This window comes from Pongo abelii, chromosome 9, assembly GCF_028885655.2.
Source record: "Pongo abelii isolate AG06213 chromosome 9, NHGRI_mPonAbe1-v2.0_pri, whole genome shotgun sequence".
NCBI classification, from domain to species: domain Eukaryota; kingdom Metazoa; phylum Chordata; class Mammalia; order Primates; family Hominidae; genus Pongo; species Pongo abelii.
In genome coordinates, this window is record NC_071994.2 from 113,063,997 (window position 1) to 113,073,284 (window position 9,288).

At 34.5% G+C, this 9,288-nt stretch overlaps 1 long non-coding RNA gene across 1 annotated transcript; it reads left to right on the plus strand.

Annotated features, from left to right (window-relative positions):
* Positions 1 to 435: 435 nt before the first annotated feature.
* Positions 436 to 9,053, plus strand: LOC129048763 (uncharacterized). Its single transcript, XR_008511360.1, has 2 exons — positions 436 to 667; positions 8,469 to 9,053. It is a non-coding gene; the product is annotated as an uncharacterized LOC129048763 (long non-coding RNA).
* The last annotated feature ends 235 nt before the right edge of the window (positions 9,054 to 9,288 follow it).

A 9,288-nucleotide genomic window follows, 5' to 3' on the forward strand; every position in this document is an offset into this window, starting at 1 on the left:
GTATCAGTCACGGTGATGGCTCTATTCACTGGAGCCAGTTCTGCAGCAAGGTTTTAGATATTGCTCCTAGAAACTCAGTCTCAAGCCTGGCTCTTCAGGCAAAAAACTATACAATGTCTTTTCGTAATATTTTATATATTTATTTATTTATTATTATATATGCTTCATATATTAACATTTAACTTATTATATATAAGATATTATCATATATAATAAGATATAAGATATAGTTATATAAATATAAAATATATATTATTTATATATGATATATATCATATTATTTATATAAGATAAGATTTATATATATATATGAGGCAGGGTCTCATTCTATCACTCAGGCTGGATAAAACTCCTTTTCTGCATGATCATAGTCTGCCTCTGTTGCTTGCAAGTATGACCCTTGACTGATGCAACAAGATATTTAAAATGGTGCTTTACATAAAGAAAGTGGATACAAAAAGTTCTTTCCTCTATGATGTTGGCCCAAGGCCAGTCATTCCTCAAGGTTCCAGAACACTTTGACATACCTCCAGTGGATGCCTATCACTGTGGAACTATGGGTATTTGCACTCATGTTTGTTGATCCCTGGACTGGGCCTCATTGATGGCAGGAATCCCATCTTATTCACTTCACATCTTCAGTGCCCAGCAAAGGACCTGGCAAATCGTGAGTGTTCAATAAATGTAACTGAGTGCACTGTTCAATCGTGACTCTACCTAACTGTATTTCATTCAGTCTACAGTCCATTTGATGTAATAAAATACCTGAGAAATTCTGTCAAACTCTGAGCTGAAATAAGATTGCTAGGACTACAGCATTTCCACCAACCCAGCAACATATTAAAAAAAAAAAAATGATGTCTGTTTGGCAAAACAGACTTTAAATACATACACACAAACACACACACACATTTTTATTTCTCAACAAAACAAAATACATCCTCCTTGTAAGAAGATTGAGAAATTCAAAAAAGTATAGAGATGAAACAAACATTAGTTATAATCTTACTACCCAGATATAATCTATTTTTTTTGTATTCTGATTCGATCTTTTTTCCCAGATGTATTTTTGATAGCTGAGATCATAAAATTATATTTACAACTTTGTATTTTATATTTTACTTAATTTTTGTCATAAAGTTTTCTCAAACCTCCAAGTATTTTTGCAAATATCATGTGTCATATAGATTGCAAGGAGGATGTGTTTAATGGAATGATTTGCAAACTGTGCTGTCAAAGTCATAGAGTTCTTTGGAGTTCTCTCTGCAAGATCTACTGCAAAGAGCCCAGGAAGGACTCGGTGGGTGGACACACTCCAGACTCTGCCATCCTCAGAACAGATCTGCTAAGTGTCTTAAATATTAAAGTTCTATGTAAGATTTTGTTACTTAGAAAGTAACAAAAGACTTGGAAAGACTTCCATTGAATTTTCTCAAAAGTTTGAAAATCTCTAATTATCATTCCAGCATTATTTAACATTCAGGTTATTTCTAGGTTTTTGATAATATAAATAATTCAGAGATCAACTTATCATGCTTACCTAACTTTTTAAATTTCCTTAAAATAGAATCCTAAATTGTGAATTAATGGACCAAATCTGGAGGTCCGTAGTATATATTTACAATTTTCTTTCCAGACAGTTATACTGATTTATGTTCCTGCCAACTGTAAAACACAACCAAACTCTAGTACTATTGCAATCTTTTTCAGTCTTTTGCTATTTTCCTGCTTCTTTTTTCTTTTAAATTTATTTTTAATTGAAAAATAAAAATTGTATATGTTTATTATGTACAACATGTGGCTTTGAAACACGTATATATTGTGGAATAGGCTAAATTGAGCTAATTAACATACATATTACCTCACAAACACTGTTTTTCAATGATGAGAATGCCAAAAATCTACCCCTTTAGCAATTTTCAAAAACATAATATGTTATTAATTATAGCCACCATGTTGAACAATGTATCTCTTAATTTTATTCCCCTTGTTTAACTAAAATTTTATCACTATTAAAGGGCAAAACAACTTTAATTAATTTAATTTGCATTTAAATAATTTTTCCCATTAATTTTTCATGATGTCTTATTTATATATTGAAGTATATTTCTGAGTTTTTTTCTGATGTTCCAATGATCTTTGCGTCCAGTTTTGTCCTGGTAGCACACTATTTCAGTTATTATAGTCTTGTAATATGTTTTGCTTTTAGGAAACAGAAGTCTCATTCTATTTGTTTTTTGTAATTTTATTATCAAATTGCTTTTGGATATTCTTAATACTCCCCTAGAAGAAATTTAAACTATTCTTTTCTGCAGAGGAAAAAAAGTCATTGAGATTTTCGTTGAAGTAACATTAAAATATTAAATAAATTATAAGAATTTACATATTTAAATGTTAGGTATTCTCATCCAATGGCATGGCATATTTTTTCAAATACATAAGTCATCTTTTATATCCCTTATTAATATTTTGCTGTTTTACTTCTCTAGGTTCTAGTTTATTTCTTATAAGCACGCACATAGGTAGATTAAGTTTTGTTGCTCTTGTAAAGGGCATTGTTTCCATTATGATTTCCAGTTGTTCACTTCTAGTATAAAAAAAAGCTACTGGTTTTTACACATTTATTTTATATCATAAATATTATAAATCAGGTTTGCTGAAAAACTTTTTTTATGAACCTAAGTTCATTCATTATTTATTCACTGAGCATCCCTCTCTGCCAGACAGTATGAGTATTCTTATCCATCTACATGTTTTTCCTGCAGGTTTATAAACCAGATGTTTTTAAAATGTACCTTAAAATTTTCTACAAAATCAAGTTCTAATCTCTTGTTATGGCTTCCAGGCCAGGCCTTTTCTATCTCAGTTCTAGCCTGTCCTTCCAGGTCACCCCATGCCATTTTCTTCCACACATCCTCCACTCCACCTACTCAGACGGACACTGTAATTCTTTCATTAACTCCATTATGCATTTTTGCCTGCCTGTGATGCTCTTTCCCACTTGATTACTGGGGAATTCCTATTCATTATTTAAAGACTAACTCAAATGTTACCTCCTGTCTACAGCTACCCTGACCACATATTCAGACAGAATTAATTTCTCTCTCGTTTGTATTCACGTAGCAGTATACACATGCCTCCATTATGATACAGGTCACATCATATTCTATTTATTTTTTCACATCTCTGTCTCCCCTTAAGAGGCTGTGGCTTCCTTCAGAGCAGGATCAATATCTTACTCATCTTTGTACCCTCAGTAGTCAATATTTTTTGGAATAAGTTAAATAATCAGTTAATTTATTATTTTATGATTTGAATAGAAATTAGTGATTTATTCTTTCTGGAACCTACCACTTTTTCTCACTTGGAATTGTGACATTCTCTCATTTCCATCCATGTGAGTCATCTGACTTTCTCTATGATTTCCAAAAGATTATCATTTGTAGCCCTGAGATCACATCTAAAATCTCTTCACTGGTCTATAAAATCAAGTATCTGGAGCTAGAACTTAAATAATTTGGATTAGAACTCTAAGTGTCTACTAATGCCCTGCATACATCTTTGGCTTAAGTTTCTTGTTTGTGATGCGGAATTTTCCCTTTTTAATAGAAAGACCATCTTACTTGTTCTAAAATGGAAGGAAAACGGGAGTGAAAATCAATTCAAGTGTTTATTCAGTATATATTTATTAAAATATAATTCATGAGAATCATAGTCTATTTGGGGCAGTAGGTATAAGCACCAAAGTAAAGGCAGAATATGACAAGAGCTGTGCCAGAGGCATGAACACGGTGCCATGGGAAAGAACAACCTATTTCCAGCTGGGAAAAAGATTTCTAGCTGGGAAATAGATTTCTTGGAAGAGATAGATTAAGCTTAGGTTTGTAGGTTGGGGAAAGAATATTCCAGGCAAAAGTGTTCAGCCTTTCTTAACTGTAGTTTAAAATATAAAAGAATTTATTTTAACAAGGACGTTTGTCAATTAATTAAATGGTGGTCAAATAACATTACAGGAAAAATCAAATATTCTTTCAATATTTTGTTTCCTTAAATAACACCTCCACCCACCCAGTTGCTCATCCCAAAGTTCATCCTTGACACCCTTTTTCCATTATCCCGAGTCTGCTGTCAATCACCAAGGCCCACTCAATCTAACTCCCAAATGTCTCTCAAATCTGCCAGTTGTTTATGATACCCATTGCCACCACCCAAAGCCTCCTCTTTCTCCTGAACTGCTGACATAGCCACCTAATCAACCCCCCAGATCCACTCTTGCTGCCTTCAAGCCACTTTCCACACTGAAATCACAGGTCTCTTTCATAAAATGCACGTCATATCAAACCTTGTCTTAAAACCCTCTAGTGGCTTCCCATTGTCCTTAAACACAGTGAGCTATTGTTTTTTCTGCTTTATATGGCTCGGGGGTTTTTTAGTAAGTAAACTTAATTTTGTAAACACACAATTTGTTTGGAAATCAGTGAGTAATAGTGGAAAGATCCTATAATTTAAAGGCAAAGGACCTAGGTTCATGTCAAAGTTCCATTACTTAAAAGATGTATGACCTTGGGAAAGTTACTTAGCCTTTCTAATTTTTTTTCTCGTCAGTAAAACGGGTGTAATAACGATCCTCACATAACATATTGGTACAAAGAATAAATGAAATAATATAGGTAAAAAAATTCTGCAACCTATAACCCATTATGCAAATGTTGCATAGTAACAATATCAAAACCTAATAAGAACATCTGCTAGCAGGTAAATGAAGAAAGCATTACTTAGGACATGAAAGAGTTAGCATGAGCTAATAGTTGGGAAAAGCCCAAGTTCAAATACAGAAAAAAAAAATTTAATGAATTACTTTTAATATACAGGAGATAAAGGAGTTCAAGACAATGAAAAAAACAAGTCAAATGCTAAATATTTAAGGAGTGAGCAACATGAAAGGTTAACCACTTACTTCTAAAGAACCTGAGATTGTACTATATTTTTTCTTCTTAATTTTTTTTTATTTTACACCTTATTTGGAATATAGCACACTATTACTGATTTTGTTAATTACTTGTAAATATTTCAATATTATTGTCAGTATTGTGGGCAGGTGAGTACTATTTTTCTTTGAATGGGCTATTTTAAAACATTTACTGCATTTCTGACTATAATTTAATAATGCCTGAGGACAGATTTTTTTTCCTACAGGACTAATCCCCAATTCAATAATGAAATTCAGCAAGGAAAATTTAGGGTTTCTTTAATGGAAATTAATTTTGTGGCTTATAAAGAAAACAGAAATGCATTTACCTGATCAAACAAGAGACAAGCGCACTTGGAAAACCTTTTCTCCATGTGACATGAATACCAAGCAGGTTGAATTGATGAAGCAGCATTTAGCTAACCATGCTACTTTTCCTCTTTTGTATTCTCTCTGCCTTTAATTCAGGTAACAGTGGAAAGCTGGAACTTGGCCATTTTCCTACACAGTCCCCTTATGCAGAACCTTTTTCCGCTGAGGTGAAGGAATTCCTCTGCTGCCATCTAGTGCTTCTTAGAAAGAGCTTTGCCAGTCTTAGTCAGATGGGTTGGTTTATATTTAGCTCCAAGTGTGGGATGGAGGGAAATGGGGGTGGGAATGGCAGAAAACTAAAACTTTTTTAGACCTTTTTTTTAATCTATTGCATTAATTAGTAAGAGATTCCGAGTCACAGAGAACATTTATGGGCTTCTGAGCTAAATGTTTTATTTGCCTTTTTATATGAGCTACTTGAATACTGTATAGAATCTCTAAAAATGGTGGATTCCAGCTCCTAAAAGTCTCTCAAATCCATCCACTTCCTCGATTACCATTGACATTACACATGATATAACCTAAACATACCCATTAACATGAGTTGGAATCATCCTTTACCTTCCTAATTTATCTCCTCATATCTAATATTCATGCAGCAACCAGAAATAACTGTTTAAAAAAAAACAAATGAAAAAATAAATTTGATCTATTGAAGTCCTGCTTAATATTCTTCAGTGATTTTCCTTTGATTTTAAGATAAATTCCAGACATTTTAACATAACCTAAAAATCTTTATATGATCTGACCTCTGCCCAGCTGATCTCCTGCCATTCTCCATCTATCCCTGTGTCACTGACACCAATCCTCTCTGTTTATCCAAAGGACTAATCTTCTTATAGCCTCAGGGCTTTTGAACATGCTGTGCCCTGTGTCTATTCTCCATTCTGTCTTCTCGCTAATCACAAGCCATCTTTATACTTTGTTACTTAATATCTATTTCTAGGCCAGGTGGGATGTCTCACGCCTGTAATCCCAGCACTTTGGGAGGCTGAGGTGGGCAGATCGCTTGAGGTCAGGAGTTCAAAAACAGCCAGGTCAACATGGTGAAACCCTGTCTCTACTAAAAACACAAAAATTAGCCAGGCATGGTGGCTCACACCTGTAATCTCAGCTGCTACTTGGGAGACTGAGGCAGGAGAATTGCTTGAACCCAGAAGGTGAAGGTTGCAGCAAGCCAAGATCGCACAACTGAGCTCCAGCCTGGGAGACAGAGTGAGACTCCATCTCCAAAAAAAAAGAAAAAGAAAAAAAACCCCTATCTCTAAGCTCAAATTTTAAAGCCTATGAAGTCAGGTAACAAGTCTGTCTTATTCATTTCTATATTAAGGCCAAGATTGGCAATTAGTAAAAAAATTTGCTAAATGAGTTAAAGAATTCATTATTGCCTCCTATAATTTTTTATTATTTTAAACATGCTTCTTGCTTAAACAGTAAGCTCCTCAAGGCAAACAGTCATCAAATTCTAATAAGACCTAAGGTTGGAGACAGTGGCAGAGATGACTCAGACATGACTTGACAACATAGTAGTGATAGAGCGTGTAAACAAGTAACTGCAATACAACATTTAGAAGCGCCATGACATGCAATCTGCGCACATTTCTTTGAAAACAAGGAGGAGGAAGGGTTCATTCAGCTTAGCTGAATCTGGGCAGACATGGAAAAGAAGGTAAAATTTAAGCTGAAGTTTTGAAGAACAAGGAAGAGTTCACAAGTAGCAAATGAGTGAAGGATGACTAAGGGGGTAAAGAAGGATGGCTGAGGGGGTAAAGTCAGAGACATGAGAAATAAACAATGGTATAATGTAGGAAAAAGATGGACAAATGTCTATTTCTCCACTGGAACCTCCATCCCAGTTAATTAAATGCATAAATAGACATTTAATCAATACTTGTGATTTGACTTTTGGAGAATGGTGAGAAATGTGGGAGTAACAATATTTATGGTATCTTGGCAAAGTCAGAATAAGAGACTAAATAGAACTAGCTTTCTTCCATCTTTAATATTCAACAACATTGAAACAATTATACTTGATACTACTCTAAGGAAATGCCAATAAAAACATCATTGCCTGAGATCCCCATGTGTTTGATCAAATGAGCTTATATTTGAAACCTCTCTGAAAAAGGGTTGTAAAGGGTTGCGAGCTCCAGCTAAACATGTACTCACAAAATTAACCCTAAACTTTTCCCCAGTGAACACCATTCTCTAGAGATATCTTCAAGTTGGCACTCCTTTTTTCTCTAGCTTCCTGTATTTCTGGCCTGAGAGGATGAGAGAGCGGCATTCTCTTGGCTCTCTGCTAACACCTCTAAGCCAATCTTCAATCACCTCCTTTGAAAGTCAAGTCACGTCTTTACAGCACCTTTTACTACTCTTTGGCATGCTTTTATCCAATAATAATAAACATCAGATTTCTCTATTCTTAACTATTATTTCCTAAAACAAAACATAAATATAGATTTAACCAATTAATTGCACTTAAGAAATCTAGTCTCACTCTAAATTTCTTTTGCTTAGAATTAAGTTCCAGAAAGCCAATCCCTCATTGTTTCCTCAATTTTTGGAGAATTGAAAATGTCAACAAAGGAAGTCAAGTTATTTATATTTCAAAAAGAGAAACGTTTAGTACTACACATACATTCTCAATTGTCTAAATAAGACACAAGAAAAAAATCACATAATTGCTGTTTATAGGGAAAAAAAAATTGGAGGAAGAGACCATGTTTATGCAAAGTTTCTCTCTCTAAAGTAGCAAATTAAGCTCCTAGGAGTAGGCAAGAATCAAGAGCAAATTGCAAAAGTGTGATGCTTTGCTTATGTAAAGATTTTAAGTAAACAGAAAACAATTAAAAGCCATAGTTATGGGTATCTTAGGTAAAGAAATTCTACTGTTTTCATAGTTAGGACTCACCATTCTTTTGTATGATTTGGTTCTTGCTTCCACGCATCCAGTTAATATTAGTGAAATTTATTAGAGAAAGCATTATATATACTGTACTGAAGACAAACTATCACATTAACATTGCGTTTATGTCTATGCGTGAGAATTGTATTTCTGTGCCTAAGAACTTTGGGGTAGGATTCATTATTCCTGCTCTGATATTGACACTCTCTCTTTCAATAGAAATGGACCTTTTACAATATTGAATGGATCTCAGAGAAGACACTGAGGGAGGCTACAGCTGTCCAGGACTGAGAGAACAACTTAGCACATGGGATAGGATTGGATTGAACATCACAGGCATGAGTTCTCAGCCCAACCCTGCCTCAACTGGCTATAAGGCTTTGGACAAGTCTATTGAGAAATGGAGTCTGGGCCTAGAAGGAGAAGATGGCTCCAAGAGTCCTTCCAGCCTCAAACTACCAGGCTATTCTTCCAATATTTAGGCTAGAAATACTTCAGTTTTCAAGATCTAGCCTTCAGCTGCAACCAATGGCTAAAATGAAGGAGCACTTTAATGATTTAAGAAGCTATTCAGTTGTCATAAAAAAGTAATTTTGTTTCTTCCAAAGCTCCAGATTAGTATGGAGATTTTTCTGCTGAGTCTTATTTTTAAAAGGCATTATGCACATCAAGACTGACATAGCCATAAGGAATTGTAGAAATTTTAATATCTGTTGATGTGGATGAGAAACTAAAATTTCCATATTTAAAACTGTCATTTGACTTTTAAATGGATCACATTAAATTACTGTCAGAAATGTTCAATATTTTCTCATCTATATACGATTGTTTCTTGGTAGATGAAAGCTGCAATCTGGTTTCTTTGGCTACATGGCCATTTTTTCAATTTGTCCCCAAACTTGCTACCAAGCTTGTCCTCAAAGCAAGAGGATGAGATTAAGTGATTGTGCGGTGTGTGTTCTAGTGTGTGTGTCTGTGTGTGTGTGTGTGTGTGTGAGAGAGAGAGAGAGGGAGAGAGGAAGAGACTGACAGAAAGAGA